This window comes from Vulpes lagopus, chromosome 15 (genome assembly GCF_018345385.1).
Source record: "Vulpes lagopus strain Blue_001 chromosome 15, ASM1834538v1, whole genome shotgun sequence".
Taxonomy (NCBI): Eukaryota; Metazoa; Chordata; class Mammalia; order Carnivora; family Canidae; genus Vulpes; species Vulpes lagopus.
The window spans coordinates 41,717,188-41,744,870 of record NC_054838.1 but is presented as its reverse complement, the minus strand read 5'-3'; the positions used below and the strand labels follow the sequence as shown (position 1 = coordinate 41,744,870).

The following is a 27,683-nucleotide window of genomic DNA, read 5'->3' as shown; positions in this document are numbered from 1 at the left end:
CCTTCACATCGTTTCCCTGAAAATCCAATGTCACAGTTATTCCAAAAGAATGAGAGAAGAAGCCAGACCGATACACTTTCTGAATGATCTTTACCATGTAACGAACCCTACAGAGGGCTCTAAATAAATTCTGAGTATCTGAGAGATACTCATGGACAATTATTTTAAATTAGGAGCAGAAAAATGCCCAATCTCCTCCCTTCAACTTTCCCGTTTCAGGGTAGAAACAAGTGCCAACCAGGAAATCAGGTGTCTGCCAGAAAAGCCAGAGAGAAAACACAGTGCTCTATCTTCACAGCACTCACCCAAAACACTGGGTTACAGAAACTTGCTACAGGAACTCTTAAGCACTTTCACTGGGGTGGGAAAACTTGGGCTTAGCTTATAAAATCTCTTATAGTAGTCAGGATACTTGTGGAAAGCATGCAATTTGTGTAAATCTTTATTTTTACTTTTTTTTAAAAAAGATTTTATTTATTTATTCATGAGAGGCACAGAGAGAAGAGAAGCAGAGACATAGGGAGAGGGAGAAGCAGGCTCTATGCAGGGAACCTGATGCAGGACTCAATCCCAGGACTCCAGGATCATGCCCTGGGCCAAAGGCAGATGCTCAACTGCTGAGCCACCCAGGTGTCCCTGTGTAAATTTTTATACCTGAAAAGACAGCCATGGAAAAAATCAAGAAATAGTTTTCCAATTCTGGACTGAATCCTCTAGCCTCTGAATTCCTATCAGACTTTAGACTGTATTAGGCATATAGTTTGGCCTACAGACCCTATATAAGCAAAATGCCAAGTATAGCAATTGGAACAGAGGAGGGTATCTGTTCAGAAATAGGTCAGAATACTCAAAGTTGCCTAAAACTCAGAATGGCTAATCTTCTAAGGGAAGGAACCTAAGTGATGGTGAAGTTCTAACTCCAAAGTTAACCAGCAAAGAACCCTGCATAGGGTATGCAATGGAACAAAAGATAACTTTTTTTTAAGACTTTATTTTTAAATAATCTCCACACCCAACATGGAACTTGAACTTACATCCTAAGATCAGGAGTCACATGCTCTACTGATTGAACCACGTAGGCACCCTGACAAAAGATAATCTTAAATATTCTCAATGGAATATGCAAAACATATTGGATTTCTTGATTCATGGGTGTTACCTAGAAGTCAAAATAGAGATGCCAATATGGCATCAGAAGAATAGACAGCAGATAACAGGGTAGGAAGAAAACAGGAAGAGCAAAATACAGTGATTATAAACATACTGCTATGTGTCCATTGACTAAATGAGTAACACACATCCTTATAAACTGGACTGAGATAGAGCAGAATGTCAACATGACACTAAGGTCTGGAGACACTGGAGGGCCAGAGACCTGGCCAAATGTGAGCACACTTACAGGACTCAGGTCTATCACAGACGCCATGGCAAGTTTCCTGGAATACTCACAGCAGTAAAAGCCCTAAGCCACCATGCAGATACAAGTGACACTGAACCGGGGGAATTAGAGCTCTTCAAGTTAGAGGACAGTCAAGTGCCATGAAACAAAGCAGTTTCTGGAACGGAGACAAAAAGTAGGCTGGTAGGATCTGGGATGCAGTGTATGGGTTACAAAAAATGCTCTAGAGATGCTAGGAAGCACATCTTGCATGAGACCTATCAATTCAACTCACAAGCATCCACTGGCCCCTGTGCTAGACATTGGAGGAATAGTAATAACAGAGAAGATCTCTATCTTCAAGGGACTCATAGTCTTGCTGAGAAGACAGATCTCTCATGAGAAGATCTGCTCTGAGGGGAAAACTGCATAGCCAACAGCCAGGTTTCATCTGGTTTGGACTGATATACTAGGAAGGGCAAAAAAAACCTAGCAGAAGAGGGTGGGAGGCAAGTAGATTAGCATTTACTGAGCATTTGTAATGTGCTGTGAGGTTGCAACATAACTCCTCTATAATATGAGCTTTATAATATTCTCTTCTATGGATGAGCCATTAAGTCTCAAATGTGAGTAGATAACTTTCCAAAAGTCACATGGCTAATTGTAGAACTGAAGTCAGCCTGCCTCAATGCTCCAATTTCAAACCTAGATGGTATTACTTGGACAAGGTGTTTAAACCAAGCTAGCCTAGTTTTACTACCCATATCTCAGTGTTGTGGTGATCATGTATTTAAATGTATGTTAAGAGCTTAGCAAAATACTTGCAACATAGTAGATGCTGAGTATGTTATACTGGTGTGAATCTAAGGCAACACCAAAAAGCCTTGTCAAGAGTAATCACACTCTAAAGCAAGGGACAATTTGAAGAGGAGAGAAGTTTTATATGGACTCATGTGTTGGATTTTTTTCTTTTCTCTGGTTGTGTGGCACTCTTGCATATATAGCCTTTGTGACTTGCTCATGACATACCTTTATGTGAAAATATCTGGGCTATTCAGGAAACAGTAAAATAAGTCCACTAAAAAGAGGACATAACACAACAAGCAACAAAATCAAAGAAGCTGGGTCAGCTTTGCTTATGCTTTGCCTGAACACCTACCACGCACGCACTTGTTGCACTCACATGCACTCATAAGCACATGTGCACATGTGCATGCTCACACACATACATACACATACAGATTTGAAGAATTGCTTTGTGATCCCTGGAAATCACTTAATTCCTTTTTCTTGCACCTGTCAAACTGGAAGATGGTATATTACAGGCTTTGGACATTAAATGATTCTGAGAAGTCCTTGGATGAAAGGCATCCACTAATGCCAATTAAAATATATGAGTGGAATATTCTACTCTATTTTTAAATAAAGGATCAGACATGTCCCTAGAAATTAGAATTCTTTCTCATTAAAATAAAATGTCTATGGCTATATTTACTCACTATCTAGAAGTGCAAATGAGTATCTTGGAACATAGTGTTCAGATATCAGTCTCATGGTCCAAAACTGTGAGGACAAAATGAAAGAATGTGTTAAAAATTACTTTTAAGATTCATCCAAGGATCCATATTAATCAGATTAATACAACCAATGCCCAAGGACAGCATTTCCTCACATCCTACTATGCTCTCATAGCTAATTATGACCTATATGGTCATAACTAAAAATGTAAACCCACATGACCTTTTCTATTAAACAAAAACTCACTTTTGAGGTTGACCAAAGATTACCAAAACCACATCGTGAGCCCTTAGTTTTGTGACAACTGTCACACATTACTTTTTAAAACTGAAGGTGTATCTGACAAATGGTAAACTACACATATATAAAATAAACAATGCAGTAGGTTTTGTTAGCCATGAAACCACTACCACAATCAGGATAGCAAACATAATCATAATCCCCAAAAGTATTCTCCTTCCCATTTTTAATCCCAATTAAAAATGCTCCGGGATCCCTGGGTGGCGCAGCGGTTTGGGGCCTGCCTTTGGCCCAGGGCGCGATCCTGGAGACCCGGGATCGAATCCCACGTCGGGCTCCCGGTGCATGGAGCCTGCTTCTCCCTCTGCCTGTGTCTTTGCCTCTCTCTCTCTCTCTGTGACTATAATACATAAATAATAAATAAAAATTAAAAAAAAATGCTCCCTACTCCAAGGCAACCCAGATTAGCTGTCACAACAGATCAATTTCCATTTTCTAGAATTTTACAGAAATGGAATCATGCAGTATGTACTCTTTTTGAATGGCTTCTTTCACACAGAATATATTATTTTGAGATTCATCTATGTTGAGATATATATCTGTATCTATATCTATATATATCAATTCATCACTTTGTTTAATTTTTGAGCAGTATTCCATTGTATATTTGTTTCAACCATTGACTTGATAGGCATTTCAGTTGCTTTCAGCTTTTAGATATTACAAATAAAACTGCTAAGAACCTTCAGATGCAAGTTTTATGCTTAAGTACTTTCATTAGTCTTGAGTAATCACCTAGGAGTAGAATGGCTATATTACATGGCAAATATATGAGTTTACCATTTTGCATTCCCACTAGCAGTCAATATAGGACATTCCAGTTGCTGTATATCCTCAGTTGTGTCATACCTGGCATGATCAGTTGCCTTAGACATTCTAATGCTATGTAGTGGTAGCCTGTAGTTTTAATTTGCATCCTCCCGATGATGTTGAACATCTTTAAAAGTGCTTACTTTCAATCTGCATTTCTTGTTTGGATAAATGTTCAGACTGTTTATTCATTCTTCTGACTGAGGTTTGTTTTCTTATTACTAAAATTTAAGAGTTCTTTATATATGGCTAAAAGTCCTTTATCAGATATATTATTTGTAAGTTTTTTTTTTGTCCAGGCTGCAGCTAGTCTTTTCATTCTCTTAATTATAGCTTTTGAAGAACAGAAATTTTTAATTTTAATGATAAACAATTTTTAAATTTTTCTTTTACAGATCATGCTTTTTGTACATCTAAGAAATCATTGCCAAATCCAAGGTCACAAAGGTTTTCTCCTACATTTTCTTCTACAATTTAAAAGTCTTAGGTCTTCTATTTATATCTATGATCAATTTAGAATTAATGCTTATACATGGTGCAATATGGGTCGAGGTTTTTTTCTTTTTTTGTAGGTAGGTATTCATGGTTCCCACTTGTTGAAAAGATGATCTTTCCTCCACTGAACTGCTTTGCATCTTTGTCAAAAATCAATTGATCATGTATGTATGAGTCTAATTCTGGATTCTTTATTTTGTTCCATCGATCTATTTTGCTATGTTTACATCAATATCACATTGTCTTATTTAATGTAGCTTCATAGTAAGTCTTGAAATTAGGAAGCATAACTTTCAATTTTGCTCTTGTTTTTCAGAGTTGTCTGGACTATTCCAGATCCTTTGTGCTTCCATATTAAATGGAAAATCATCTTTAGAGTTCATATAAAATTTAGGAAAATCTATTAGCATTTTAACAGTCTATCCTTATAGACTTTAAATAGTCTATCCTTATAGAATATTTAAAAAATAACATTATTGATTCTCTGCAAAGAGAGTCTGTTTTGTGTATAAGGATATGCATATTTTTAGTCCATTAGCTAACAGTTCTGGAGCACTGATCTCCAGAAAGGAGCCTCCTTCCATCTGCCCATTACAGAAAATAGGCCTATAAGTAGAAATAGGCCTATAACTCTCTGTCTGGTTGCTTAATTGCTATACAGTCTCACTGCCTACAACAGTGTCTGGCATATACTAGGCACACAATAAATATGTGTTCATAAAAGCATTTAGTTCCTAACACCGAATCAGCAGTAAATTAGTTTACCTACTGATGAGATAAGTCAGCCTTACTTGATCAGACCCAAAAGGGACCTCAAAGACCACTAAGTATTACCAACCACTAATGAAAACAGCCTTCCCACAACATCTCTGACCTGAACACCCAGCCTCTGCTTGAAATCTGGTGACAGGGCTCTCACTATTTACAAGGGAGTTTCAGGTAATACGAAGTTCTTCCCACTGAGGCAAAAGTCCCATCTCTTTCTAGTTTTGAATGCTCTTCCTGTCTGTACCCCTGCTCACATCCCAGAATAATACAGATCAACTCTGCAAACCACGTGTGATAGGTCTTCGTAACATATCAGAAGATGACACCCTCATTCCAGGGTGTTTCCTCTCCAGTCTAAGAATTCTGTCCTCACAATATCACATAGGCTTCTAGTCCTTTCTTCCTCCCCATCTCTGCCTCTGAATCAAGAAGACACGAAGCTCTGTCCATTCACAAATGTGCACTGAGTGGGGGTAGAAATGGGTGATTAATAATAAATCTTATTCAAAAGATAAACTATCCACAGTGAGCTTTTAGCATGTTCCAGGTAGTACAGCTCAGTGGAAAGGACCCAGGTAAAATATCCCAGATGGGGACACATCTTATCCCTCACATTTTCATCTACCATGGAAACGCTTCAAGTATACGCAATTGAGATGCTCAAATTTTATGCTGATATTTATGAAAATGTCATTTAATAAAGTCTTTAAAAATGCAGTTGAAGGCACCTGGGTGGCTCAGTCAGTTAAGCATCTGACTCTTGATTTTGGCTCAGGTCATGATCTCAGGATCCTGAGATCGAACCTGGTGCCAGGCTCTGTACTCAGCAGGGAGTCTGCTTGAGATCTTTTCCCTCTCCTTCTGCTTCTCTCCCCCCATGCACACACTTCCCTCTCTTAAATAAATAAAAACATTAAATCTTTAAACAAATACAGTTGGGATTTTTAAATGATTTTTTGTTTTTGAGATATGTTTATAAATTTTTTTCTTCTCCTCTTTCATCATTATTTGCTGTATAATAAAGGTAGCAGAGGACTGGAATTCTTTGGGCATCTTAATATTTAATTGTATGGGCAGATGCGCAAACAGTAATTAATTGCTACAGAACCACGTACAGCTTAAACTAGAATTAGACCCGCATGAAGTGCATTTAGCTGTAATTGTTCCTTTTTAGACACAAATATTAGAAAAAAATATGTGTATATTGTTCTCATTGAATAACTTCTCAATACTTGATATGAAAGGGAAAACTGTGTGTAGTTGTTCATAATCAGGTGACCATTATATGCTGAGTTGCTCATCAGCCGCATCTCCATATGCCACATCCTAGGACTCAAATGACATCTAACCCCAAAAGAATGACACCCCAACACCCCCAGTAGCTCTACAAACAGCTGTCAACTGGTTCAGGGAATGCTTTGGGGTAGTGAGCTTATCACATGATGAAAATTCCCTCACCAAAGTAAATAATACAGATTCTGAGGTCAAAAAAAAAAAAAGAAAATAACAACAACAACAACAACAACAACAAAAACACCACACACACACACACACACACACACACACACACACAGACAAAACAACTTAAAAAAAAAAAAAAAACTTCTGAGTGGCTTAGTCAGTTAAGGGAGTGACTGTTGGTTTCAGCTCAGGTCATGATCTTGAGGTCCTGGGATCAAGCCCTGGGATGAGCCCCACATCCAGTTCTGCTCTCAGGGGGTAGTCTGCTTGAGGATTCTCTCTCCCTCTCCCTTTGCCCCTCCCCCAACTTGTGCTCTTTCTCTCTCTCTAAAATAAATAAATAAATAAATCTTTTAAAAAAACACAACTTTGATAGCATATTCATTGTAGATGCCCTCAATGAGGTCTATTTGTGCATATATGTTTAATTATGACTTTTAATTAGTCAAAATATTAACTGCCAATTCTCAGTGCATTGGACACTTTTGTTAAGTTTTTATTTTGCAGGAATGATTGATTTACAGGAAGGTTAAAAAAAATGTACAGGGAGTTCTCAGGCACCCTTCAGCTAACCTCCCCTGTTGTTAGCATCTAAGGGCATTTTTAAATTGCTTATTCCTTCAAGAATCAAACTCTTACTGGATTTATTTCTGAGAACACATGGAATTCCTTCATGGGATCCATAACCACTTTTATCTAACCCTTGCTTGCTGGCAGCAGGATCACAGAGATACTATTTTTCTTTCTGTTCCTATTCATCCCTGGACTTGTATAAGGCTCTTAATGCCTTAACAGGGATCATTGTTCTGAGCAGAGGGTGGTAATAATTAAGGAAGAATGGGGATTTTATCCTCATAGGCCCAGCCAGGGTCACTCAATGCACTACTGTGGTTATATCTATAATTGCTACCAGTCTAAAATATATGTACAACCCCGATGAGCTGAAATGGGATGAGGCAAGATGAACAGAGAAATTGTGAGCGGAGAGAATCTTAACTTAGATGCTTAAAATGCTTAGAATTTTAGTGTGAACATATTACATATACATATATTTTATGTACCCTCTATATCACATACTTGATATATAATATATTTAAACACACACTTTAATGTACTTTTTAAATTGGTGATTTTAAGTGAATCGCCCAGCTAATCAACTGGCAAAGTCAGGCCTGAAATCTAGAGCACTGAATAGGAGTCACACACTCTTTTCATTACAGAAGTTGCCTGCTGATCTATCCACATGTGTCCATTATCATGAAAAAGAAGGCAATTCCATGCCCCTGTGCTCCTTGCAGTGGGTTGGTATCAGCTCTTTGGTAATAGGAAATTCAATAGTTCCATTCCTTTCCTCAATTTCTAAAAGTTGCTGCAATGTATTGTTCAGAATCCATTTTTATGTCTTCTCAGAAGATTCTCCAATGTTGGATTGATTTGAGACCAGGCGAATTGGAGGACCGAGCATTCCTTGAAAGTCCATCACTCCTCTGCCTCTGTGTACATCTGCACATGCATGATGCTTCTTTGTCCCCTGCCTCCACATATAGACCTCTCCGTTCTTCACCTTTTCAAGGAGGTTTCAGATTCAGAGAAAACCCTCTCATTCAGAGGGCCAGGGCTGGGACTCACCCCTTCTGCCTCTTCTTTAGCACCTTTTTTTTTTGTCCCTTTATCTTAGGGAACATTATAAATGCTGAGTAAGTAAATGAAAGATAGCAGATGTCTGGCAGAAGCAGGCAAGTTGGGGATATCTGGCTCTTCATAGAAAAGAACTCTGAAAAATACCCACTGTTCTGTAATGTGGATTACAGAAACAACAACAAACAAAACCTAAGTCAACTAGATTTTCACTACCCTGTAATCAGTGGGCAAAATAAAATGAATTTGTCATTGATTTTAGACTTCTCTAATATATATGCAGAATTGATAGTCAACTGGCTCTGAAATTCAAAGCCTCATCTGCAAATTATCCTATTTAAAAGACAAATTTTCTTAGAACTTACATCTGGTTTGGGGTTGTCCCTTTGCTACCTAGCATGCACATGGTGTCATGTTAATATCCTCAAGACTTGAAGCAAAAACAAAGCTTGATGAAGACATCAGTTGATGTTATCATGCACTTAAATGCGGCACTGCTCCCAGGTATACACTGTGGGCAGTCAGATTCAAAGCCTCAGGCTCCCAGATAAAACCCAAGCAAGGCGCTCTCTCTCTGTGGGCTCTAGTCCATGGATTCACATGCAGCCTGGACACTTTTGTTCTACTCTGTTCTGTCCTCTTCATGCCGACTCCTATTGATTAGAGATCTTTCATCTTTGCAAGAGGAGAAGAAAAACTCACAACACAGTTGTTGGGAACAATTATGTCCTGAAATACAAGCCGCCTTCACTCCTCATTCTTTCCCAAGACTTGGAAGCTGGAGAGCTAAGATTAAGGCAAAGGGCTTAATTCAAGCTGACAGCTCTCTGGTCTGTTTGGAATTCAAGAATTCTAAAACTTAGCTGCAAGCTTGAAAGCCTCCCTGGCTATGAAGTTCTGGAGGCTCAGTAAACATACATGTGGTACTTGATTTTTTTTTTAAGCAAACACTTTGGGACCAGTTTTTAATAGATTAAAAAATGTATACCTGTTCTCTCTTTACAGTAATTCTAGTCTGGGTAGCAGGCACCAGGCACTAGCAGTCTGAAAATAGGAAGCAGAAAGAGGACCAAGCTGTGAGTAACACATCAGCTGGCATTCGGTTTATTTTGTTTTGTTTTTTCCTTTCCTATAATCCAGATTATTCCCAGCCTTAAACCCTTTCTGCGGTCTGTGCTAATTGGTATAACCAACATGCACAGGGCAATGATCTAGAGCCTCACGGCTGACTAGAACAGAAGTTTGAAATCTAAAGCAGTGGCAAAATGCTCTCAGACAACCCAGGAAAGAAAGTGAAAAAGAAATTTTGTTAAGTGTCTGAACACATGGAAGTTATTACATTTATGTGAAGGGTGGCAATTAGCCAGGTTATATTTCTTTAGAAGAAGAAGGAAGCACAAACTTCAGTACAAAGGATTTTGATTAGATACCTAGAACTATTTTCTGATAACAATGGTAGGCAAACAAAGGAATTGGTATCTGAGGGGAAGTGAAATTCTTTTTTGTTCCTATGTTTCAGTGATGTATGATAGGTAGGTAGGTAGATGGATAGATGGATCCAGAGGAGCGGGGGAGGCAGGAAGTGAAGCAGGAAAGAAGGGAGGAAGAAGGAAAAAGGAAGAAGCAGGAAGAGAGGAAGGAAGGAAGGATCTTTGGCCTAGCAGGAAGTTTCGGAGCATTCACATTTGGTAACTAGGTAAAGCTTTGTTTTAAAAAATGCTTAAGACTTCATTATAGAAGAAATTAGGTAATATAGATGAATTTTTAAAAATTTCCCCTCATTTGCTCATGGCCTAGAGATAACTGTTAATATCCTTGGTGCATTGCCTTTGTTCTATATTCTTGTCACCTTAAAGCAGCATATTTTCCTGTCATTGAAAATCCTCACTGACCACTGCTTACTGAACTTCTTTCCACATCAATAACTGAAGTTCCATGTGATTGCTTTTTAATGACTGTGTAGCAGTACTGCCCACTTGCCACTAGGCCACAAACACAAGAAAATATACATTCCCTATGTGCAAGAATTTCCTCGGTTCCATCATTGTTGCATACCCTAGTATACACTAGATGCTCAAAAAATATTTATTGAAATGCCCTTATGAAGTTAATCCTTTACTCAATGAGACCCCACTGGTTAGGTCATTAATTGGGTCACATTTTGTTTTTCACCATTATAATTCATGCATTGATGAGTAACCTTGTAACTACATCTTTTTTCAACACTTTTTAGGATAAACTCCTAAAAGTAGAATTGATGGGACAAAGCATATATATCATTTTAAAGCATTTGAATCAACTATCTTCCAGAAAGTTTCTACCAATTATATGCCTACCAGCAGTTTCTGATACACATCTTGTAAAGATTCAATCTTGTATTATTGTTGAGAAGAATAAAAAAATAAAAAAAACACAATACTACAATTTTCCATCTATGGAAATAACAGTAGACCTCATATATAAAACTCTTTAAACAATTCCCCATTGTTGTTTAATCATTTGACTCACGACAAAATGCCATGTTTTTGTGGTAAGACAAAACATTGCTGACAGAGAAGTAGTACTGAAAATTTTGCTGAAAAGACAGACTGTATATAAGGCATAACTTTAATTAAATTAAAATTTGTCCACAAAATCAAACTCTTCTGTCTTGAACAGTGCTGTGGGATTTTTCAATGAAATGTCAGACCATAACCCTTAGCTCTTCAAGTAAGAACATTTTCAGGTGGATGTGCTGTCAGATATTGGTCATACTTTAATCCAGTATTTAGGCTTATTTACTACTGACTGTAACCCAGCACAGAGTATTTGGGATCTTTGAGAAGACTAGCTATCATGAGTCTTAAAAAAAAAAAAGATTTTATTTATTTATTTCAGAGAGAGACAGAGACAAAGTATAAGCAGGGGGGAGGAAGCAGAGGGAGAAGCAAACTCCCCGCTGAGCAGGGAGCCCAAAAGGGGGCTCCATCCCAGGACCCAGAGATCATGACCTGAGCCGAAAGCAGACCCTTAACTGACTGAGCCACCCAGGCACCCCTGTGAGTCTTCATTTAGATTGGAAATTTGAGTTTTGTTTGGAAAAAGCTTTTTACCTTCAAAAAACAGGACTTCAAGAAAGACTCCCTACATCAACATAACTGGAATAAGAGCTTTGGAGTGTTTGTACACCCCCAGGGACCCACAAAAGTTCATACGTTTACTCTGTAAGTAATGTAGGATGGTACAAAGTCCACTTTTTAAAATGGGACTGATCCATTGGAATGTCTGCTTTTATGCTAAAACTTTGTGAACATTTTCCTTTGGGGAGAACTCCTTTTCCACATCGAAGAGAACACTTTCTTTTTCTTTTGATTTCTCCCACTTCAGAATATAAAAACTGAGTAAAGAGGCATCCATTCAGACAGAAATCGCATACCTACTACCCCAGAAGGAGCACCAGCCTTCAGAACCTCCTAATAAAATAATGAAAGCATAAAGCTCACTTATTCTTTTCTCAAGTGAATGCACTCTTGACTTTCACAGCTGATTTGATGTTTACCAAGAAAATATTTTTACTGAGGTTGCACAGATAACTGCACATCTGATCCCAAAATAGCTGAATTTATTCCCTTGGCAAAAACACATTCTAGGTGATAAAAGAGAAAAACGCACAAACAAAGGAAGATGGATCTGGGTCTAAGTTTAGTATTATTGTTGTTTTTCCTCTTTGGGAGCTACAAACCCATACTAGCATTTATTATGACAAGTTTATAAAAGCTTATCATGGGAAAAGCACCCTACAGAACTTCTGTTCTCTTTCACCCTTTCAGGTGAAATCTCACAAAATTGCTTTTCCCTTTGACTAGTGTTGTCAAAATCACACAGACAATGCCATACTTAGGTAATTAAGTTAGGTTGATTAGGTTATAGAGACTATACATAAGCATTAGAGCACATGAATGAAATCCTTGAAACCACCTTACCTTTCTCCACAATGGAAACAATAAACTCTTTGCTTTCCCATTTAAAACCAAATAAGCGACTACAATAGGGTAAAGAAACCAGGGCCCAGAAGGAGGAAAGTGTATGGTTTTCTCTAATTGAGTTTCTCCCTTTCTCATCTTCTATAGATATCTTGGATTGTTTTCCAATTTTCATTCGCAGTTCATCCTATTAAATGGTTCTAACCTCTGACACACACACACACTACCCTGTATTCATCTTCTATTCGTAATTGAGATGAAATGTGCCCACTCGCTCTGTGGACAGAACCAGAGGCACTGACAAGACACAGACAAATACTAACTCACTCTCTCAGCCCAAGCTTTGACAAGAAAACAAAAGACAAATCCTCATCTAGTTACAGCCCTGAAATTCAGTGCGCGTAGGCACAAGGCTGGCATTTTTAGTAAATACGGAGCTGTTGACTGGCACCGAGACAGTAAAAGAGGAAGGGAAAAACCATCGTGAGACTGTTTTGTTGCACTTTCATGCTACAGATAGGAAAGAGCTTTTTTAGAATGTCTGTTTAAATGGGCTTAGGAATTCTAAGCTGTGTAAATGGAAATACAGGTAAATGTTAGTTTTAGAACAAATGATTGAGATTTGCGAATAAATTGCGATGCGGTTTCCTCAAGACGGAGATGAAAAATTGGCATGATTTTGATGAGAACCCTGAGACATGGCCCATAATGTGAAGCAAGTAATAGACATTAGAATCAGAAATGACTATTTTAGGAACTCCAAAAAAAAAAAAAAAAGGCAGTCATAACATGGTATCTGTATTACTGTTGAAATTCAAGATAATGTGAAAATTATAATATATCAGCATACTGTTTTAAAAATGTGTGCGAATGGTTGAATGAAGAATTCTGTTGGTAGGTATAGACAGTATATATACACTATTGATCTTGATCAGTATCCAGTATCTAAAAGAAAGTTGTTTTGCTACCAAAAATGTATGAGACTCATGTCCAGAAGGTATTACTCAACATAAACAGTTCTAGCTTAAACTTAGGATAGCTTCTTGGATACTATGATAAACTAGGATCAAAGAGAAAAGAGGGAACGTGTCCAGAAAGGACAGCTCCTGGGTTCTCATGGGATATGGCTATATCCACCCTTCTTCCTTTTATGCATCTACACTTCAGAGTCCAACAGAGATGAAATTCCAGGCACCTATGGAAGGTTGCAAGAGAAAGGAACAACAAAGGAGGGGCAGTATTAAAAGAAAATGGAAAGGGCAGCCCAGGTGGCCCAGCGGTTTGGCACCACCTTCAGCCCAGGGTGTGATCCTGGGGACCCGGGATTGAGTCCCAGGTCGGGCTCCCTGTGGGGAGCCTGCTTCTCCCTCTGCCTGTGTCTCTGCCTCTCTCTCTTTGTGTGTGTCTCATGAATAAATAAATGAAATCTTTAAAAAAATTAAAGAAAATGGAGGAATAGCCTAGAGTTTCAAGGGATCATGCCAGACTGTAGGTTGCATGGGGAATTCTTGACTGAAGAATCAGTTCTGACCAGCTGCCTGCTCAAAATCTTAGGCATGCTCTACAGCCACAGAAGTATTTCTGAGGAATGGGTTTCATCATTAGTGATCTTGATGATGGGGGGCGGGTTTAAAGCTTATTTCCCCGACTAGACTGTAATATCCCCCAACGCAGAGAGGATCCTGCCTGCCTTAATCAACAGACCCCAGCACCTACAGAACACATGACAGCTTGTACACATAGTACATGAACAATAAATATTTGTTCAATGAGTGCATGGTGTTTCTACCTCCAATGGAGTTTTGATGACTGTGCAGGAAGAGCCCAGCTGAGAATTATTATAATTTGTTATATCCATTAACAGTGTCCTACATGTGGCAAGGAGTTAAAAAACCAAAAAAAAAAAAAAATGCACCTAGTTAGCCCTGGGAGAGTGGAAACAGGAAAAGCTGCTAAAAGCAGAGTTTAATTAAAATAGCAGGAGGCCCAGCTGAGAAAATCTAAGCTTCTCACCAACTGGTATAATATTCACATAACCCATAAGCTGCAGTAGATGTAGATCTGTAACCTCACCCCACTGCAGGAACAGCCCAGGGAAGGTAGTGATATACGCCAGCAGCACACTGGCACTTTCAGCTTTGGCTCCTCAAAAATGCATCTGCTGCACAAACAGGAGCTGGGACCAGAGATATAAACAGATACCCAAAGTCATGAATCAGTGTAACGTCTGCTCAGTCTCCAGCAGAAAGTCTCAGCAAGTCCAAGAACAATTGCAGAAGGAGCGCCAGACAGAGTCAGTCTCTGCAGAAAAACCTGGCCTGAAACAATCAAATGGGTGCTCCAGCACCCAGAGTCCGTTCAAACGAGGTAGCAGGTGAACCTGGACATCTCCACTTCACACCCATGGCCATCTCCATGATGTGTCCACTCCTCTCTCCACCCTCATCTCCTTCCATTTCCTGTCTCACTCACTACCTGAATACTCCAGACACCCCAAAATTGCTCTATGTTGTTCCCTCTGCCTGGAATAACCATGCTTCCCCACCTCTAAGACACAATATGAGCACTTCCTGCTCTATGAAACCATCAACCTCTCAAACAGATGTGGCCACCATTTCACATTCTATTTATATCTACCATTATTATGGCACTTAACATACTATTTTGCAGTTTTCTTTAAATGTTTGACACCTGGGCAGCCCCAGTGGCCCAGTGGTTTAGTGCTGCCTTCGGCCTGCGGGTATGATCCCAGAGACCCAGGATCAAGTCCCACGTCAGGCTCCCTGCATGGAGCCTGCTTCTCTCTCTGCCTGTGTCTCTGCCTCTCTCTCTCTCTCTCTCTCTGTGTGTCTCATGAATAAATAAATAAAATCTTAAAAAAATAATAAAAAATAAAAAATAAATGTTTGACACCTCTGTGTCTTTTACAATTTTTTTAAAAAGTAAACTCTATACCCAACATGGGGCTTGAACTCACGACCCCAAGATCAAGAGTTGCATGCTCTACCAACTGAGCCAGCTAGATTCCCCTCTGTGTCTTAAAGGGGGCCAATGTCTTATGCATCTTCTGTGCTTTCTGTCACTGACACACATAATATACACATAATCACTCAGTAAATGTGTATTGGATGAAAGAGAAACATTCCTGACCTGCAGCCCTTCACAGAAATGTCCTGCCAGGAACAGGTAAATCCTTTTAAGTGAGAGAGAGGGGAAGGTGAAGGGAGAAGGAGTAAGAGAATCCCAAGCAGGATCCATGCTCAGCCCAGAGCCCTATGTGGGGCTCGATCCCACAACCCTAAAGATCACAATCTGAGCCCAAATCAAGATTGGACGCTAAGCCATCCGGGTGCCCCCAGGTAAATCTTGTCAGAAAGATGGCAGAGCCCAGCAGGATAGCTATCCTTGCACTAAAGAAATTAAAGGAAGGAAGAAAATGCAAAAATATAGTATATTTATTCCCAGCCAGTTAAAGTAATACTTTAAAGACATAGCCAACATATGACTTTAAAATCAGCCATAAAAATGCTTTCCTTTATTGGATAGAGCTAATCAGCCATTTGTATGATTTCCTGCAGAGAACCAATATTAGACTCCTAAGTAACAGTTGTTCACAACCAATAGACCTCTGGAATACCTTACTTCTGTTTCTATTCTCAGAGTCGAGCCCCGAGCAGAGAACAGAAAGGTTTCAAATGCCCCTTAAACAAATAGGCATAGTCACTGGGAAGCATCCAAAAGAGAAGGATGGGGGGAGGGGGGGGGAAATCACAAAAATAAGTGAGCACTCTTCACTCCATGCCTGGGTCTGAGCACTGACCTCCCAAGAAGTCTGGCTCGTTCGTGGAATCTGTGTGGCTCTCTGGCCCTCACACGGTATTTTTCATGGCACAAGTTGGCTTTTGTGTATGATCTGGACCTGACAGCTATGGCTGTTTCAAAATGAAAAACTACAACTATCTAGCTTCCATTACATAATAATTCACAATCTCCGATGGAAATGTTCAAGTCACTTAGGACTCTGATTTGGAACAACGTATCTGTTTTAATTCAGATGACAGCAGTAATTCATTTGGACAACATGATTCATATAATGTGCTTCTCCTTCACCATAACCTCTGCTATTAGGAAATGACACCGTTTCATGGGGCCATCTCAAAAGAGTAAGAAGTAAATCCTTTTACATATATGAGTACTATAATTTATCCAGTGCATAGAATTTTTATTCCTACAGGAAGAGAAAGAACAAGTGTGCATTATTTTTTAAATTATAGTTAGTAGAGATCACCGAGTAAGATGTAAAATCAATTTAATAGGTCTGACCTGTGTATTTTTAAAAATGAAATGCAACAGAATAGGAAAATCGGAATGGGTTGTATGCCGTAAGGATAAAAGGTGCTTTGTAAGACCAGTGTGTGAGAAAATGAGAGAGAGAGAGAGAGAGAGAACAGTGTGATATGATACAAAATGTATTTCTCACTGAGGATCATGGCCAAAAAAGGTGTGAAAGAGCTGATGAACTGAGGAAGCACAGTGAATTCAGGTGAAAAATCTTAATTTCATCTCTGACATTTATTAGTGATGTGCCCTTGCGCAAGTAACAACTTCTCCACCTGTTTTCCTTACCTATGAAATAGGGATGGCATCTCATAAATTTACTTGAGGTTTAAAGAAAATCATGTGTTTAATTCACCTATTATAATGATAATATAGGGAATACTAATTGTTTACTGTTGAAATGCTTTAGCACAATGCCTGGTACATAGCAAGCGCTCACTAAATGTTAGCAATTATTGCTGTTAATGTTATTGTTTTAAAATTGTTACTATTATTTTATAAGGCAATATGAATATTATAATCAGGAATTTTCCTAAATATAAGAACCAAATACTACTTTCCAGTCCTAACTAAGACATACAGGCATAACTAAGCAAAGGAGATTGGAACTTGTTTGTGGTTGCCACACATTCTGATTCAAACTTCCTGATATTCAGCTGAGAATTTAATCAGGATTTCACCAGATGATCTTTTTCTTTTTTTAAGATTTTATTTATTTACTTACTTACTTATTTGAGAGAGAGAGAGAGAGAGAGAGAGAGAGTGCGATCAAGAGAGGGAACATGAGCTGGGGAAAGGCAGAGGGAGAGGCAGAAACAGGCTTCCCACTGAGTGGGGAGCCAGATGCTGGGCTGGATTCGGGACCCTGGGGTCATGACCCAAGCTGGAAAGCAGCCTCCTAGTGGCCTAAGCACTAAGCACCCCTCACCAGCTGATCTTAAGCTCACTTCTCAGGCTAAAGCAAAAAAAGGAAGAGTTGGTGTATAAGGTGAGAACAACAATAGCTACTTTTTATTGAGTGCTTATTACACTGTACTTAAGGCACTGTATTAAATCTATTTTAAAGATGAAGAAACAGGTTTGAAGTTTGTGTGACTTTTTCATGATCACATTATTAGTCAGCAATAGAACTAGGCTTTGCTTTTCTGTCCACTTGGCATGTCTTGAGAACCTTAACAGAGTAAGTATATCATGATCATTAAATGTAAGCAACCATCTGTGGCCAGGCCTCAACTTTGAGTTGGGTTGAGGCTTTGGTCTGGGTTGAAGGCTCAATCCCCCATGAGCTCCCTACCTCCCAAGCCTTTCTGCTCTACCAGTAGGCAGTGGAGACTGCTAAGTTCTTTTTCAGAGCCAGCCTGTATATTTGCCAGCCTGCACACTGACTCCCTGAAACAGCACAGATTACGTATTGAGCTTTTTCTAGTCCACATGTCCCAACATAATGAATGGATTTATCTCTTTCCTACCTTTTCCTTTTCGTAGTCAATATTCTTTTTTTTATAAATTTATTTTTTATTGGTGTTCAATTTGTCAACATATAGAATAACACCCAATGCTCATCCTGTAGTCAATATTCTGCGTTGTCTTTGGACCTCACTTTCATGAGATGGCTCTTACCCAGTGCTTTCCATATTGTTCACATTCTCCTAGATGGTATTCAGTCTGAAAATGTCCCTTAATGGATTATCCCTGATGCATGTGGCCTGCTCAGACAGGGTATTGGGAAACCAGTTCATTTAAAATCCATACTTGTCTATCACTGTCCTCAGAGTGCATCAGGCTTCTTGGAAACAAACTACTTCACACTCTGCTTCATCTCTAGGTTTTGTTCACTAAAACATCAAGGTATTTTCTCCAATGTACTGCAGGGGTATCTTTCCATCCTGCATTTCTATAATCACATGTTTGTACCTCAATTAAAGTTTTAATGTTATCCCTGTAATACTTCTTGCTTTGCCTTTGGTTCAGCTTCCCAGCCTAGAGAGGTCACTTCAATTCTTAATTCTGCCTTCCATAAAATTAGCTATTATTCTCAGGAGTCTATCCCATGCAAATGTAAAAAGTACGTGGTTACATTAGACTATAATAAGTTGATAAACTATGAGAGACAGATGGAAAAATATATATACATACAAATGCATACATTTTTGCTTTTCGCATTAAATTGTAACTCCTCGAGTTCATGAACACCACATCCCTCTCCTTTTAGTACACTGTGTGGGCACAGAGGTCACCATATCATTTTGACTGAATGATTATTAATTTGCACATGTCAAAATTCACTGCTAGAACTGATGATAAGCCAAGAGGCAGGAGAGGAAATAAAACACCACACATCTGAAGTACAGGTTCAAAGGCAACGGCTGGTACATGTTGCATCCCTGAACCCAATCAATCATGGAGTTGACAGAAAATAGAAATTCACAGTAGAAAAGAGCCCAAAAGAAACACAAAGAACAGAAAAAGAGACCAGAAGAAAATACATATGTGCACATGCATACAAGCACACATGCATGCCCTCACACATACAACTGACTGGTGACATTCTTTCTAGTATTTACCAGAAGGCTTTCACACATGAATCCTACCATTTAATGGCATTAGATCCTTGACTTTGTATTACTATTAATAGACAGCACATTGCTATTTACGGGCTTTCACAAGGCAACATGATTTCCCAGTAGTATATTACCATTAATTGGTAAAAGGCACTCTAGGAATACCAGTCTAAGACAATAGCTCAGCCACAATTAATACAGAATTGCATTTGCTGACCTAGACGACAAAGCAGAGTATGCCTGGGAAATTCTCTGCAATATTTTATATCCTGAACTAATTAAAGATCACATTCCCCATACAGCCAGAAAGCAAACATGAGAAATACCCCCAGCTGAAGACTTTCTACTTTGATGGTTACTATAATGAGTTCAGTCCCAAAGGTACAAGACAATAGAAAGCAGCTTCTGTCTCAAGGTTGTGGAATGAAGCCCTGGCTCCCCCTCCTTTTGAAGCACTCCCTTTTTGTGCAGTATCAGCCCCATCCAAAGGCCACAGTCCAATTTGTAAAGGGAATATTGGGGGGGGGGGGGAGAAACTGATCTCATCTTAGTCTGCTAAATTTCTTTAACAGATTTAATGTTGACAAAGATTAAGAATAGCATATCATCACTGCCAGACCGAATGCTGAATGAATTTCATTTATTAACTTGGGAGAGTCTTCCCTCATCTAAAGCAGACAGCAGACTAAAAATGTTTTTACTATATGATTAAAGTATCTTTACACAGGCAGCCCTAGGCACCCCAAGTTATTGCTCTATTGCCTAGAGGTAAATTAAGGTGATACTTTTCCTTTTCCCCATCTCTAATAGGATTGTACATTCTGCTGCTGGCAAAACCGATTACACTATTACCTATTGCAAAAACCTCATTCCTGAATGCTGATGTGTGTTCTGTCACATTTGGCTTGAAAAAATTACCTCTTACTACTTTGTTCTGTTAAGGGGAAAACTTGGAGGTAGGATATTTTCAGGGCGAGAGAGAGACAGAGACAGAGAAACATAAAGGAAAAATGTACAGGAGGCAATGAATGTGAGCTAACAGATGTCACTATTTTGAAACATTTCATTATATTTTTCCTCCAAATTTTTTTTTTGCCATCAGCCTAATAATGTTGGCCAGCATTTTAGAGAATCAATGCTGTACTAACAGATACAGGCATTTTTTAAATCTCCAACACAAATATGTTCCTAGGAGAACACAAATACCTTATAGATAATACGATACCTCAAATTAAATTATATAAGAGCTTGATCTAAAGTCAAAATCTTTGGGAATTGATCCTTCAAGGAAAAAATAAAGATGTAATGTGTTGGATGAGTGTTAATTAGCATTTTAATGTCCATAAGACTTAAATTCCAGACAACAAATATGTATTGAGCACTTATTACATTATGGGTACTTTCTCAGTCTGGAATATGAAAAGCCCAAAGAGGCTTAAAAGCACTTTGAATTTTACAACACTATTTACCCTATTATGGCATATTAGTTAGTACAGTCCCAACCTAACATCAAACATTTCTATATCTTTTGGCTACCTGATACTCTAATGTGAAGGGAATGGATACTCTGCATTAATACTCCAAGTCTCAGATGGTTTTATAGGCTCTTCTAGTTCCATGCTATCACTTTCCTGAGAGAAGATATTTCCTATGTATCCTCTTCTAACACAAGTTAGCTACCTTTCTAAATTTCTCAGGATTTAATATTTCAAAGGATGGTCATTTCCAACAAAGCAATCAAGGCTTTGCTAGTAGTGTACAAGATGACTTGAGATGACATGAAGGGGGTGCGAAGGTGGCTTAGTCGGTTAAGTGACCAACTCTTGGTTTCAGCTCAGTTCCTGATCTCAGGGTCACAAGATGGAGCCCCAAGTCAAGTCGGGCTCTATGTTCAGCAGGGAGTCAGCTTGAGATTCTCTCTCCCTCTCTCTCTCCCCCACTCTCTCTCTCTCAAATAAATAAATAAGTCTTAAAATAAAAAGATTATATGGAGAACAACAAAGCCAGGTTCAGGTGCAACGGCTGGGCAGTCTGCTAGACTCACTAATTTTATAAATACTTTGCTTCCATGAAGCATTCCAAACAAAGCCAGGTGATTAAAAGCGGATTCTCAGCAAAATTAGAAACTGCTCATATCAGGAACCCTCAAAATAGTTCTTGAATAATCAAAACTGCTGATATTAAATCCATGAAAACTAAAAGTATATATACTCTGCTAGATATCACTTAGCAAGATTTCATTCAGTTATAATGTAAAATTAACACCTGAATAGTAAATACAGTTGCATTTTATATAACATGATAAAATATATGGTCCTGAGCTACCACTCCAAAAATGAACTTAAATGATTGAGTCTCCTCACACCATTTGGGGACCTTCCCAATTCCTGTCAGGCCTCTCCACAGAAGAATTTGTAACTCCATCCATGAGACCTCTAAACTAAATTCTGCATCACTAATACAGTGCTCACAGACTCTACAGCAATTTTCCCTGTGAACATATCTATTCAAGGTCACGGTTTAGGTAGCAATCACTTCTGTGTGTCAAGAAGACAATGAGTCTTCAACAAATATTTGCTAACTGAATGATACCAAAATAGCACAAAAAGAATAGCATAGGTGACTGCTACTCTATAAACATGGGAAGTTTAATGTTATTTTTAAAATGCTAGAGAGCAAGATCTTTGAGGGCAAAAGCAGGTCCGTCCTTTCCTATTGCATAGCTGTGCTCCCAGGGCTTGGCAGACTGCTCTCCACCCGACAAAGCCTGTGGAATGCACTTACAATTATTAAAAGGGATCTTAAAATCAGATTCTCTTGTCCAAATGTGTGTTTTACCTGTAGAATAGTCTTTATAGGCATACTGCTTATATTCAAAATTACAAGTCATTCAAAGCTGCATCAAACTGCAGAGCAGAAAGGAGAGAAGGAAACTTAAACAACAACAAAAACCTTTATTCCACCTTTTGCTTTTAAGTAAGACCTTTCAAAAATGACCACAAACTAGATTCCTTTATACAGTATCCTTGTCCTATTGATCGATGGTTTCTGACCAATTTAAGCTGTATCACCTCAATAATTACCAGATGATGTCATATCATAAAATCTGGAGACAGACTTAGGTCAAGGTCTGACGCTGTCATTAACCAGCTGTGTGACCTCCAGCCGACGACTAAATTTCTCAAGAGCCTCCTCAATTTCCGGCTTCCTCAATTTCCGTCTTCATAAAATTGAAAGGAGAATGGCACCCACCTCACAGGGGAGTTCAGAGAAAAATGTATGTGCAAAAGCTATAGCCACTTTAATTTTTATTTGTGTAAAATTTTCCATGCTATGATAAAATTTTTTTTCCAACCCAAACTCTGCACTAGGCACTCTCCTAGTGGTATTTAAAATGCATGAACATAACATGAACTTGAACCCTCTCTGTAAAAATAACCTTCCCGATACAGATTCATTTATGTAACAAAAATGCTCTCAGACGTCAGTGCCAGGCAGCAGAGAGCCTGTTGCGGTCCCTTTTCTGATGCAGAGGAAAGGCTGAGGGGTGGAGGGGTTCTGTGCAGAAACTAAGCTCACCGCTGTGGCAAAATGCAAAGAAATACAGTTCGTTATGAAAGAAGCCTAAGGGACCTATGGAAACAAGTACAAGAAAGACCCAAATTAGGCTATAGAATTCTTGATGAAGTCTAGGCAAATGCTACTGAATCCTGCCACCACAGTGAGGTTCAGCGCAGAACATGGACAAACCAAGTGAGGTGGCTGAGCACCGGGGGGCCTGTGGTGTGCTAAGTGTTTCAATAGTTGCTGTGAAGGGTATGGAATATAGAGTCGATGTGAATCATTTTAATGATTATCACCGTGAATGTCTGGAGGAATCTTGAGCGCTTCCCAGCTCTGGAGCATTGTTGCCTTCTGGTGCTCTCTGAAGACTCTCTCCAACTGCCCAGGAGGGTCTCTTCAAATTCAACTCTCAGAATTTAAGAGACTGAATCCCATAAAGTTGTCTGCAAGTCTCATACCTTTGGTCTGAACACAGTGTTCCTTCCTTTCTTCCTTCCTTCCTTCCTTCCAGCCAGGAATTAGCAAGTGTCTACCGTGTACCCACCACTGTCTGAAGCAGCACTCCAGTGTGAGTAAAACAGAGGCCCTGCCCTTGGGGGTGACAGCCGAAGAGAACTCAGAGCTTCTGTTAGAGGAGGCAGTTAGCTAGGTTCTAACAGGGTGCCTGAGGCCCGGCAGTGGGAAGCCCTGGCCAACTGTGAAGAAGTTAGAGGCCTGTCCTGGCAGTGCACCACAACCAAAACACAAGAAACCAGATGGAAGCAGAGAGGCCCAAGATGACTGACAAAGTGGCCAAAGTTCACATTATTCCTTCACCATACTACATTAGCTTACTAAAATCTCCTCCTTAAGGGTGCCACGACAGGAAACCCTTGACCAAATACAGAAACGACAGTCGTTAACCTAACTTCCAAGAAATGCCTGCCTCAAGTGATGAATATCCCACTTCCTTGTTAACACCAGTCAATAAAAGACAGAAACTCAAACCCTAGGAGGTGCATCTCTCCCTTGCATTCATCTGCTTTCACAGCTCAAGAGTGTATTTTCCTTCTAATACTTGCCTACTTGTGCTACTCACCCACCATGTGGTATCTGTCCTTGAATTCTTTCTCCTTAAGAAACCAAGAGCCTCTGGTGACATTTTTGGGCTGGGCTGGGTGGAGGCCTCACAGCCCAAAGTCTCCCCAGTCTACCCAGCAACACCATTACAGGTATATGGCAATGATGTGTGTCATCATGACCATGGAAGTGTGTTCCTCGAGAAAGGGAGGCACAAAGTGAGGCACACTGTGAACTCTGACTTGTGAAGGTGTCACAGAAGCTCTCCCAGAGGAAAAACACGTGATCTGGGTTCATGAAATGAATAAGATCACCAAGTAGGAGAGGGGGCAGCAGGAGAAGAAGTTTTGCAAGAAGCAGTAGAAAGGATGGCATATTTGTAATGGAGAGAACCCATGTTACAAAGTGGGCAGGCAGTGGCACAGGTGAAATGGAGAAGCAGGAAGCAGAATGCAAAGGTCTACAAGGCTACACTCCATCCATGCAACAAAATTTACTAACTATCGTGTTCCAGACACTGAGGATAGATTCATTAGCAAAATCTCGATGCAGCCCAAATATTCTTTAAGCAGAAGGCTACGTATGCTGTATGATCTGCTGGCTTTTGTTAACTATCCACTTGGTAGACAGGGCAGCTGACAGAATGGTTATACGTTGGCAGGGTGACCCTAATCCAAACCTTCACTAATACTCTGCACAATAGATTCAATCAATCTATGATCTCTAACTTTTTCAAGGAAAATTGTCAGTGCTTATATTTTGGATGGATGGACACCAAATAAAATGGATATCTAATGAAGATTTATAGATTACCAAAATAAACACCAAAAAACTTGTAAATGTCTCTTGAACTCTGATTGAAACCAGCTAATTTGGGTTCAAATAGCTAAACTCTTATGACCAAATCACCCCTGGCTCATGTGGCTTTCACTACAAAGAACTCTTTTAAATTATTCCATAAAGGATCTGAAAAAACTGTATACTGTGTGCCGAGTTTCATTACTCTCTCAGAACCTTCTAGTGGGCGTTATATCTCAGAAGTTTTTGGGGTTGGATGGGCATCCTCTCCAAAATGAGGCTGAAATCCACCATACCAGTTACAGGGAGATTATTTTCATGATGACTAAGAGAGGCGAGTCTGTGAGTCCGTGATACAGTGGCCATCAGGAAAGTGCCACAGGCAGAAACAGCAAACTTCCCTGCTCTGAAAACTTTTCAGATGTCTGAGGAAACAACTTTCAAGACTGATCAATGGTTTGCTTTCTGCTTGTCTCCTGCACACAGGTAAACTACAGATAATGCATTTCTCAGCTACTTTAGAGAATCAATGGAAATCATAGTGAGAAATATCTTCAATTGTTTTGAGCTGAATCAGCCAATGGTTTGTTGAAGATCTCATTGTGTACAAATTGTTGCAGCTGTCTGATCTCACTGAAACAGGCATTTGGGAGAAGATGCACACTGAGCCAAGACACGGGGATACTAGCCCCAGCTCTGTTACCAATTACATGTGTGACCCAGGATAACTCCCCTCACAAGGAGCCTCAGCCACTGCATCCTTTCATGAAGAAGAATGTCCTCTGGCCTGCCTACCTTGCTGGGTTGCTAGGAAAATCAAGTGAGATAGGTTTACAAAAGCACTTTGGAAAGTATAATTTGCCAGACAAATACAATAATTTATTATTAAATGGAAGATGCTACCTGTCCTTGAGGAGGTTATGGATCAGTAGAAAAAAATACTAAATGGCAGATTTTTTTTTCATTGAAACACAGCACAGATTTCTTTTTAACCTGAGAACTTTAGACATCAAAAATCCATCTCCTGAGCCAGCTTCCATGCTTCCCTGAAATGATGCTCCGTGGTCTCATTATTTAAGCATAATAATTTATGTATTAGGGTTATTAGTGTATTAGAATTACCCGGCCCTGTGGCCCATTGAGGAGTAGATTTGGGAATCTGAAATGCAGAGTTTTTTTAATACAGAAATTGTATTTTCACATGTTCTTTTAAGACTTCCAGAGTCAGGACAGCTTCACATAAATACATTAAGTGTTTCCCAATAATGCTAGAATAGAAAATAGAGGATAGAGGCAAAGAATACATGCTCTGCAGTAGGAGTGGGTGGCTTTAAATCCCAATTACTAATTATGGGAAACACTGGGCAAGTCACTTACTTTCTTTCAATCCCCAATTTCTTCACCTGTATAACATGTATGACATGAAAACCTCTCATCTTACAAGATTATTGAGGAAAAAATTAAATGAGAAAATCTATGGAAAGCAGCCACCATGGTGCTTGGCACACTAATAGTAAGAACAGGGTAGTAGAGGCAGCATACTCAAGACAGTGCAACAGATGCTGTGGGGGACACTGAAGTCACTCAGACGTTGTTAATATATGTGACATGTTTATAAGGACAATTCATGGAGTATCTACTGTGAGCCAAATGCATTATCTCTCAATAGAAGATACTAACCACGTTGCTACCAAAACAAATTTAGCATCAGAGAATTGACACAAATTGTAGCTGATCACAGAGCCACTGAGTGCTGGAATGAAGACTGGTCCCCAGGTCTGTGTGGCTCCTATTCCTTTCACTAGGCCAGTGCCCCAGTCTACTGCTGATTCAGGCTCAGCCTCTGAAAACCCCAGACTTCCGGGTATCTTTACTTCCCATGTGGTAAGTTCCTAGCAGCACCAAGACTAGGAAGTCTGAAGGATCTACTCCTAGTCCCATTCCTGCCATTTTTCTTCAGCATGTTTGCAGAGTCTTTTTGCTTCTCTTCCTGTTTCCTTAAGTATATGCATTGGGACGCATCCACTCTATGCTTACATTGTATTAGTTGCCCCAGGGTCGATGAAGATGCATTTTCCATGGCCCCTGTACCCTAAGAAATAAAAATCTTGCTGGGGACACACATAAAACTAACAATGCGTTTTAAGTATTATAATAAAGATGATCACAAATGCTATGATAGAGGAGGGAGCCAATTTCTCTCGGGTTGTGGCTTGGAAGTGACATGCTTGTGGGTGGAAGGACAATGCAATCAGAATGGAACTTGCCATTTGAGAATTCAAGGAACAGTAAGCAGCTTGGGTGTGTGAAGAAATAAAAGACTGGGAAGAAGCTCACCTAAGAGACCTTAACTCTAGATGGAGTTCCCTCTGGGCCAGGGGATCTCTCAGGGCTTGAGGCAGGAAACTACACACCCTCAGTAAAGTGCCAGGATGGTATCTATAGCTTAGAATAAGGGCAGGAGCCAAAGGGCGGAGCTCTGGGCACAAACAGGAAAATTCTCCTGGGGGCTTAGTGCAAGCAGACTCCCACAAGCCAGGGCAGAAGTGACCGAGCCAGAGAAGAAATTCTAGGCATTCAAGCTGGGATTGGAGGGGCCATAACCAGAATTGGTGCATACAGTGTTGAGACATCTCCAACCAAGGTCAAAGCCATCTATGAGAAATGTCTAGAGATGTCTAGAGATCAAAGCAGAAAAATAAATTTCACCTTGGAGAATGACAAGTCATCTGAAATCTACTGAAGGTTAAGGGACGGAAGAATCTCTGAATATTTTGCAAAACTTAAAGAAAACAAAGCCAAACAAAACAAAAACTCTGTAATTCCCCTTATTTTCACCCCTGACTTTTATTTAGTCTCATTTGTTTTTGCCAGCAGTAAAATCCACAGAACATCTTGATGATGACTGCCTCAGGGAGGAGGGAACCAGCATTTGTTCTGGGTCTACTGTGTGCCAAGAATTTTAAATCTTTTATTTCATTTAGTTCTTGCAAATCACTCAGTGACACTCAGAGAAGTTAAATAACTTACCCA

General features: G+C 39.5%; 1 protein-coding gene across 1 annotated transcript in view; it reads right to left on the bottom strand.

Annotated features, from left to right (window-relative positions):
- Positions 1-27,683, bottom strand: part of FAT3 (FAT atypical cadherin 3) — a 650,121-nt gene that overhangs the window by 351,277 nt on the left and 271,161 nt on the right.